This window comes from Urtica dioica, chromosome 5, assembly GCF_054948205.1.
Source record: "Urtica dioica subsp. dioica isolate 48M chromosome 5, U.dioica_male_clone48M_v1_H2, whole genome shotgun sequence".
Classification (NCBI taxonomy): Eukaryota; Viridiplantae; Streptophyta; class Magnoliopsida; order Rosales; family Urticaceae; genus Urtica; species Urtica dioica.
Genome location: NC_142760.1, coordinates 16,236,937 through 16,245,967, shown reverse-complemented (window position 1 = coordinate 16,245,967; position 9,031 = coordinate 16,236,937).

Here is a 9,031-nt window from a genome sequence, read left to right as displayed (position 1 = left end):
GAAGTTCAAGAGACCAAGATTTGTGAGTTGCTTAAGTCCATTTATGGATTAAAGCAAGCATCTAGGTCATCGAATATTAGATTCGATGAAACTGTAAAGAGCTTTGGCTTTGAATAGTCAATAGATGAGCCTTGTGTTTACAAGTTAATACACGAAGGCAAAGTTGTGTTTCTGGTACTATATGTCGATGATATACTACTCATTGGTAATGACGTGGGTAAGTTATCATAAGTTAAGGTCTGGCTAGCAAAGCAATTCGATATGAAGGATCTAGGAGAAGCCGCGTACATTCTGGGGATCCAAATCTTTCGAGATAGGAAAAACCGGACCCTGTCGCTCTCTCAAGCATCTTATATTGATAAGGTAATGGATCGCTTCTCGATGCAAGACTCCAAGAAGGGCAAAACACCCTTTAGGCATGGAGTTTCACTCTCTAAGGACCAGTCTCCCAAGACTGCACAAGAGATTGAAGACATGAGGAAATTCCTTACGCCTCTACCGTAGGAAGCCTCATGTATGCTATGCTTTGCGCTAGACTTGACATCTGTTTCGCCGTTGGCGTAGTTAGCCGTTTCCAGTCCAACCCTGGACCCGAGCACTGGATTGCTGTTAAGCATGTTCTTAAGTATCTTCGAAGAACTAGGAATTTGATGCTTACATACTCAAGTACCGACCTGACTATGTCGGGATATACCGACTCCGATTTTCAAGCGGATAAGGATTCCAGGAAATCCACTTCGGGATCTGTGTTCATCCTTAATGGTGGAGCTGTTGTGTGGAGGAGTATTAACAAATCTTGCATTGCTGACTCCACAATGGATGCAGAATATGTTGCTGCTTGTGAAGCATCCAAAGAGGCTGTATGGCTTAGAAAATTCCTTAAGTATTTTGAAGTTGTTCGAAACGTCGACGAGCCCATGACCCTTTATTGTGATAATAGTGGGGCTGTCGCTAACTCAAAGGAACCTAGAAGCCATAAGCGCTCTAAGCATATTGAGAGGAAATACCATTTGATTCGAGAGATCGTGCAGGGCGGAGACGTGGAAGTGAAGAAGATCTCAACGGTGGACAACCTCGCAGATCCATTCACCAAGGCCCTAGCGAACAAGGTCTTCGACCTACATCGTGAGGGATTAGGCATGAAGGACTACACACATCTTCTTTGAGTCAAGTGGGAGTCACCAGGGATTAGGCATGCTTCGGTAACTACAAGAAGAGTTGTAGTCTTTATTTTGTACATTTGATGTAATAAAGTCTCATGAAGACTCTTGCTTGTAATTGCCTATTCTTTTAATAATAAAGTTGAAACGTTCATTCATTCTTTCTTTGTTTGAAGCTTTATGATAAAACCTTAGTCTTTTAGTCCATAAACAAACTTAACAACTTACGAAGAGACAAATGTAGATTTGCATGAACAAACTCTTCGTAGTTTGCTTAAAACGATATATTCGCAATCTTAGGGTCAAAGGACTATTGACCTCTGTACGATTGTTAGAAGAATCTATGATGTCTGGTTATGAGGCATTGAGAGTTGGAGACTCTATAGTTCTTCTAGGTATCTTCCGAAGGTACTGAATTGACCAGTGCACTTCTAGAGACAAGATAAGAACAAACCATTTAACCACTTATGTCTCGAAGTCACTATGTATGAATTGCATCATGCTTACCTTAATCCTGAAATGAGACATGTCATTTCACACCTTAGTATTCTCAATTGAGAAAGTTAGAGTTCGGACTCACTATGTGATTCCGAACAGGGCCTATTGGTGAAGTACTAAGTTGTGAGAATGTCATGAGTAACTTTGTGAAGTTCTCATAGATATGAAATTCATGTACAAGATTGCTGAAATGCAATGTATGTCACCTCATGCTTTGTTCCTTGGAGTGTGAATAAATGAACTGGGCAGTTTCCAAATTGAGTCCTGACTCTTTTGGATGAAACAATGTGACTTGTTAGCTCCTCGTCAATACATTGTTTCTAACTTATTCACAAGCGACAAAGGAGTTGAGGAAATAACAGCTAGAAGGGTAAAATGGTAATTTAGTAAATCCCGACTAGCTGATGACATTCATGAAGGGTAAACATAGATAATATTCAGTGGATCCCCTCATCATAAGTAGGTTGAATTCTTGAGTAGAAAATAAATTCATTTGAACCGAGAGATTTTCAGTGTCAACTCTTTAGTGGAGTCAGTTGGCATTAAGCTAAACTTGGAAAAGGTTTGTGAACTTTTGAGTCCAAGTGTTTAGCTCAAGCTTTGTTCATTTGGGTCCATGAGGTCATTGTCACGAATCACATCGAGTAGGAATAGTTAAACTGGAAGTTAAATTAAAACAAGAACGAAAATTGTCAAAAGGATATTTTTGTCTTTTGAGACATATGATGAAATGAATGTCAATAAATTTTTTGACATGGTCATTTGATGACAAGGAAAACTCGGCCATAATATGATTAATTGGGCCTTGTGGATTAATTTCATTTCATAAGAATTTTATTGAAAATTCTTAATGGGCTTTTTTCATGTTCTCATGAACAAATAAAGAAGCTTCTAGAAGCTCCTTCTAGAGGACATGTTGGGCGCCTACTACCCAAGAGATAGAGAGAATATTTTGTGCATAAATGTATCAAGATACTTGCCAAAAGAAAAAGAGGAAACAAATTTGCATGAGGATGCAATAGGGGAATCGGCCAAGGCTAGAAAGGAACAAAAAATGAAACAAATCAAGGCCTCTAGAAGGCTTGTGTTGGCCGAGTATCACAAAGGGAAAAAGAGGAAATTGGCTCATGAATATGTGATATTCTATAGAAGAGGAAACTACGTTATTGAAGGTGAGACCTCTCCTATAAATAGGAGCCTCATTTCCACACATTTCATTCATCCAAGTTTAAGAGATTTGAGAGACTCTCTCTCTAGAACTTTGGCCGAACTCCTCTCTCTCTCTAGTTTATTTTCGATTTTGTTTTGGCACCTAGGTCCTCATTTGACCTAGAGTTTAGCTCTGCGACTTCAAGACTCGTTCTTAAGTCGTAGTGTTTAAAAGTGCCCACTCACTAATTCCTTTTCTCTCGAGTGATTTAGTGATAGAAACTTTCGTGGTTGCTCGAGGTGCCGAGGAAAGAAAGAGGGACGTGCTGCGAGGGGAGACGAGCGTTGCAACTTTCTAAGAGATTCTCAAAGATCAAGCTTCAAGAAAGGTTAGTAAACTTCTTAGCTCATAATGGTTTTTAATTACGTGTACTTGCTCTTTTGTCTAGGTTAGTAAAAACTGGTTTTACTTGTAAAAGAACATTTTTAAAATTCCGCCGCTTACTGAAGCGTTAATTATTTTCTTAAACCCTAGATCGATTCCAACACGCTTCTCGATGCAAGACTCCAAGAAGGGCCAAACATCCTTTAGGTATGGAGTCTCACTCTCTAAGGACCAGTCTCCCAAGACTGCACAAGAGATTGAAGACATGGGGAAAATTCCTTACGCCTCTACCGTAGGAAGCCTCATGTATGCTATGCCTTGCACTAGACCTGGTATATGTTTCGCCGTTGGCGTAGTTAGCCGTTGGAGTAGGAATAGTTAAACTAGAAGCTAAGTCAAAACAAGAACGATACAAGTTTTGTGAAAATTGTCAAAAGGGTATCTTTGTCTTTTGAGACATAGGATGAAATGAATGTCAATAAATTTTTTGACATGGTCATCATCACTCGGCTAATATTAGTTTTATTGGGCCTTGTGGATTAATTTTATTTCATAAGAATTTTATTGAAAATTCTTAATGGGCCTTTTTCATGTTGTCATGAACAAATGGAAAAGCTTCTAGAAGCCCTTTCTAGAAGATGTTGGGCGCCTACTACCCAAGAGAAAAGAGAGAATATTTTGTGCATAAATGTATCGAGATACTTCCCAAAGGAAAAAGAGGAAACAAATTTCCTATGCATTCATAAGGGAATTCGGCCAAGCATGTCAAAGGCAAGGCAAGGGAATAAAAGAGGAAACAAATCCAAGCCTTCTAGAAGGCTGCCTTAGCCGTGTGACATAAGTGAGAAGGAGGCAATATTTCCTTATGAATATGTGATATTCTATAGAAGAGGAAACTACCTTATTGAAGGTGAGACCTCTCCTATAAATAGGAGCCTCATTCCTCACATTTTCTTCATCCAAGTTTTAGAGATTTGAGAGCTTCTCTCTCTAGCTTGGCCGACTCCTCTCTCTCTATTCAATTTCGCTTTTGGTTTTGGCACCTAGGTCCTCATTTGACCTAGTGTTTTAGCTCTTCGACTTCAAGACTTGTTCTTAAGTCGTAGTGTTTAAAAGTGCCCACACACTAGTTCCTTTTTCTCTCGAGTGATTTAGTGATAGAAACTTTCGTGGTTGCTCGAGTTGGCGAGGAAAGAAAGAGAGGCGTGCTGCGAGGGAGACGAACGTTGTAACTTTCCAAAAGCTTCTCAACATTCAAGTTTCTAAAAAGGTTAGTAATCTTTAATGCTCATAATAGTTTTTATTTACGTGTACTTGCTCTTTGTCTAGGTTAGTAAAAACGTTTTACTAGTTAAATAGAAAATTTTTAAAATTCCGCTGCTTACCAAAGCGTTAAACTTTTTCTTAAACCCTAGATCAATTCCAACACGATGTAATAAGTTCCATCATGTATGACTTGTCGAACTCTATATGGTCCTTCCCAGTTCGGGCCCAGGACCCCGGCACCTTGTACTTGGGTGTTCTGGAAGCCTGAGTACGACACTGCCGACGGCGAAGATTCGCCTTTTGACTTTGGCGTTGTAGTATCTCTCGACCTTTCGCTTTTGTGCAGCGAGTCTGGTGAGGGCCTCGGATCTTTTCTCATCGATTAGATCCAATTCGAGGCGCATGGCCTCGTCGTTTTGTTCCTCATCGAAAGTATCGACTCGGTAGGTGGGGACTTTTGTTTCCACGGGGACCACTGCCTCCACCCCAAAGGATAGTGAAAAGGGGGTCTGTCCGGTGGGGTTTCGAATAGTGGTTCGGTATGCCCATAAGATGAATGGCAGTTCCTCAGCCTAGGCGCCCTTTTTGGCTTTGAGCTTCTTCTTGAGGTTGCTTTTAATCCTCTTGTTGATGGCTTCCACTTGGCCATTAGCCCGTGGGTGTCCTGGGGATGAGAATGTCTTGCTGATCCCTAGTTGGGCGTAGATTTCTCTGACCCTGGCATTGTCGAATTGCGCGCCATTTTCGGTCACAATTGACGCAGGGATGTCGTGGCTGCATATGATGGACTTCCAGATGAAGTTTGTGTTGTCAATGGTGCCCACAAGAAGAGTAGTAGTGTCTATTTATGTACATTTGATGTCATATAGTCTTGCTTGTAATTGCTTATTCATTAATAAAAAGTTGAAACGTTCATTCATTCTTTCTTTGTTTGAAGCTTTATGATAAAACCTTAGTCTTTTAGTCCATAAACAAACTTAACAACTTACGAAGAGACAAATGTAGATTTGCATGAACAAACTCTTCGTAGTTTGCTTAAAACGATATATTCGCAATCTTAGGGTCAAAGGACTATTGACCTCAGTACGATTGTTAGAAGAATCTATGATGTCTGGTTATGAGGCATTGAGAGTTGGGGACTCTATAGTTCTTCTAGGTATCTTCCGAAGATACTGAATTGACCAGTGCACTTCTAGAGACAATATAAGAACAAACCATTTAACCTCTTATGTCTCGAAGTCACTATGTATGAATTGCATCATGCTTACCTTAATCCTGAAATGAGACATGCCATTTCACACCTTAGTATTCTCATTTGAGAAAGTCAAAGTTCGGACTCACTATGTGATTCCGAACAAGGCCTATTGGTGAAGTACTAAGTTGTGAGTCTGTCATGAGTAACTTTGTGAAGTTCTCATAGATATGGAATTCATGTACAAGATTGCTGAAATGCAATGTATGTCACCTCATGCTTTGTTCCTTGGAGTGTGAATAAATGAACTGCCCAGTGTCCAAATTGAGTCCTGACTCTTTTGGATGAAACAATGTGACTTGTTAGCTCCTCGTCAATACATTGTTTCTAACTTATTCACAAGCGACAAAGGAGTTGAGGAAATAACAGCTAGAAGGGTAAAATGGTAATTTAGTAAATCCCGACTAGCTGATGACATTCATGAAGGGTAAACATAGATAATATTCTGTGGATCCGCTCATTATAATTAGGTGAATTCTTGAGTAGAAAATAAATTCATTTGAACCGAGAGATTTTCAGTGTCAACTCTTTAGTGGAGTCAGTTGGCATTAAGCTAAACTTGGAAAAGGTTTGTGAACTTTTGAGTCCAAGTGTTTAGCTCAAGCTTTGTTCATTTGGGTCCATGAGGTCACTGTCACGAATCACATCGATAGGAATAGTTAAACTGGAAGCTAAGTCAAAACAAGAACGAGACAGTTTTACGAAAATTGTCAAAAGGGTATTTTTGTCTTTTGGGACATAGGACGAAAAGAATGTCAATAAATTTTTTTGACATCGTCATATGATGACAAATGAAATAAATATTACTCAGCCATATTAGTGTAATTGGGCCTTGAGGATTAATTTCATTTCATAGAATTTTACTTGAAAATTCTTAATGGGCTTTTCTTATGTTGTCATGAACAAATGAAGAAACATCTAGAAGCTCCTTCTAGAAGCTCAAATTTCGTCCAACCCAAGGAAAATAAGGCTGAATTTCGTTCATGCCATAGTGGGAAAGAGAGTTTATTTTGTGCATTGATGTATGAAGATACTTGCCAAAAGAAAAAGGGGAAACAAATTTCCTTAAGAAGGAAAGTGCATTTTCGGCCAACTAAGAGGAAATCAAATGAGGAAACAAATCCTAAGCCTTCATGAGGCATGTTGGACGTGCAAGGCAATAGGAAAAGAGGAAACTACCTTTTGAAGATAATCCTCCTCCTATAAATAGGAGCCTAATTCCTCACATTTCATTCATCCAAGTTTAAGAGATTTGAGAGACTCTCTCTCTAGAACTTTGGCCGAACTCCTCTCTCTCTCTCTAGTTTATTTTCGATTTTGTTTTGGCACCTAGGTCCTCATTTGACCTAGAGTTTAGCTATGCGACTTCAAGACTCGTTCTTAAGTCGTAGTGTTTAAAAGTGCCCACTCACTGATTCCTTTTATTTCGAGTGATTTAGTGATAGAAACTATCGTGGTTGCTCGAGGTGCCGAGGAAAGAAAGAGAGACGTGCTGCGAGGAGACGAGCGTTGCAAACTTTCCAAAAGCTTCTACAAAGTTCAAGCTTCAAGAAAGGTTAGTAAACTTCTATACTCATAATAGGTTTTTATTACATGTACTTGCTCTTTGTCTAGGTTAGTAAAAACTGTTTTTACTTGAAAAGAAATTTTTTAAAATTCCGCCGCTTCCCGAAGCGTTTAATCTTTTTCTTAAACCCTAGATCAATTCCAACAAATGGTATCAGAGCTATGGTCAAAGACTAGCATGTACATGTTTTTAAAATTATGAGCTTGAAAATCGTTTTCGAAAGTTTACTAATATTGTGACAAGTTAGAATTGTAATCTTAGTTTTTTTTAATTTAATGCTCTTGTCTTTAAATTAATAAGCATGTTGATTTTCTATGAGTTTGGGATGTTTTTAAAACACATTAGAATCAGTTCTAAAAGTTTTTAATTTTTTATATTGAAAAACGTGTTTTAAAGGTTTGAGAAATTTCGAGTAAAATTTTGTGACTAGTTTTGTTATCTTGCTAGTTTCTTATTTTTACTTGAATCGTTTTATGCTTGTTGTTATTTCTTTTATGCCTTGTTATTACCTTGCTAATAAAACACAAATAAAAGCTTTAACAACCTTCATAAAACGTTCCGCTACACTCGATTCTTTTTCGCACCTAAAAAGGACCAAGCTTTAATTTATTTCTTTTTCTTTGAGCTGGAGTAAACCCGCATTAAAAGTGGCATAACTCTCTGCTCAGAAATCGAAATTTAATGATTCTTGAATCAAATTAAAGCTCTGTCTGTCCTCTGTCCAATGCCACCGGTTTCGGCTCAAAAGGACATCGGAGCCGCCAGATATGGCGATTTTACTCCGAGGTGCGCGGCTGTCTGAAACTCCAGTTTTTTAGAAATCCGGATTTTCAAACCCCACTACCATGAGTTATAGAACTCTAATGAGAAAATTTTCTTGAGAAAAAATGTTTTTCATATGATTATAAACATGATGTGTAAAGTTTAAAAGTTTTGATTTTTGAAAGATTAATTGAAATTGAGTTTTTACAAAACTAGTTTGAATTTTGAAAAACCGTTTTCACTTTCAAACTTGAAAAATATTTTGTCACCCATATCAAATAAGTTTTCAAAATGTTTTCAAAACTATATCTATATCACATATGTTCAAAATCTATATGCTCTTGAAAATTTGAGTGGGAGGTCTCCTTGTAGACAAGCCGAAAAATAAAAAGATGTGTAATCTCAAACTTTCAAGTGTTCGAGTGAGTTGAAGTTCACACTTCCTTCACGCACTTTCCCGAAATAGAAAATAGGAAAAGATCGAGTATGTACCTTGTGCCTTTATGCACTAATACTGCTCTGAACATGTCGATCTAGGATTCGCTTTTAGTTGTCCGCTCTGTCGCTCTCTAACTAGGAAATTTGTTTCCGAACTTATAAGAGTCGATGAACCAACTCCAAAAACTAAGTGGGAGGGTTATATTCGTTGTTTGTAACCCACGATCCCCAACACTAATGAAAGATGCAACAACGTGGGACTAAGAGCCGCTCTTGCGACCCTCACTTAAATGTGAGTACTCCAAGGCGTTATTGCTTCGATCATTGCTCAATGAGCTACGCCCGAGAGTGATGCAATGATGGCAAGGCCTCCCCTTGGGGGATTGTTTATCAAAGCTGATCTTTTGGACTAAGTGGTTGGTTACACACTTAGACTCAATCCCTAGTAATCCTCCCTCGAGGCCCTGCGAAAGGATGTGAGTGATCAAACCAATTTACAAGGTGGCTAGTCAAAATTGATGTATTGACATCTTGGCTATGCATTAATGATGAGT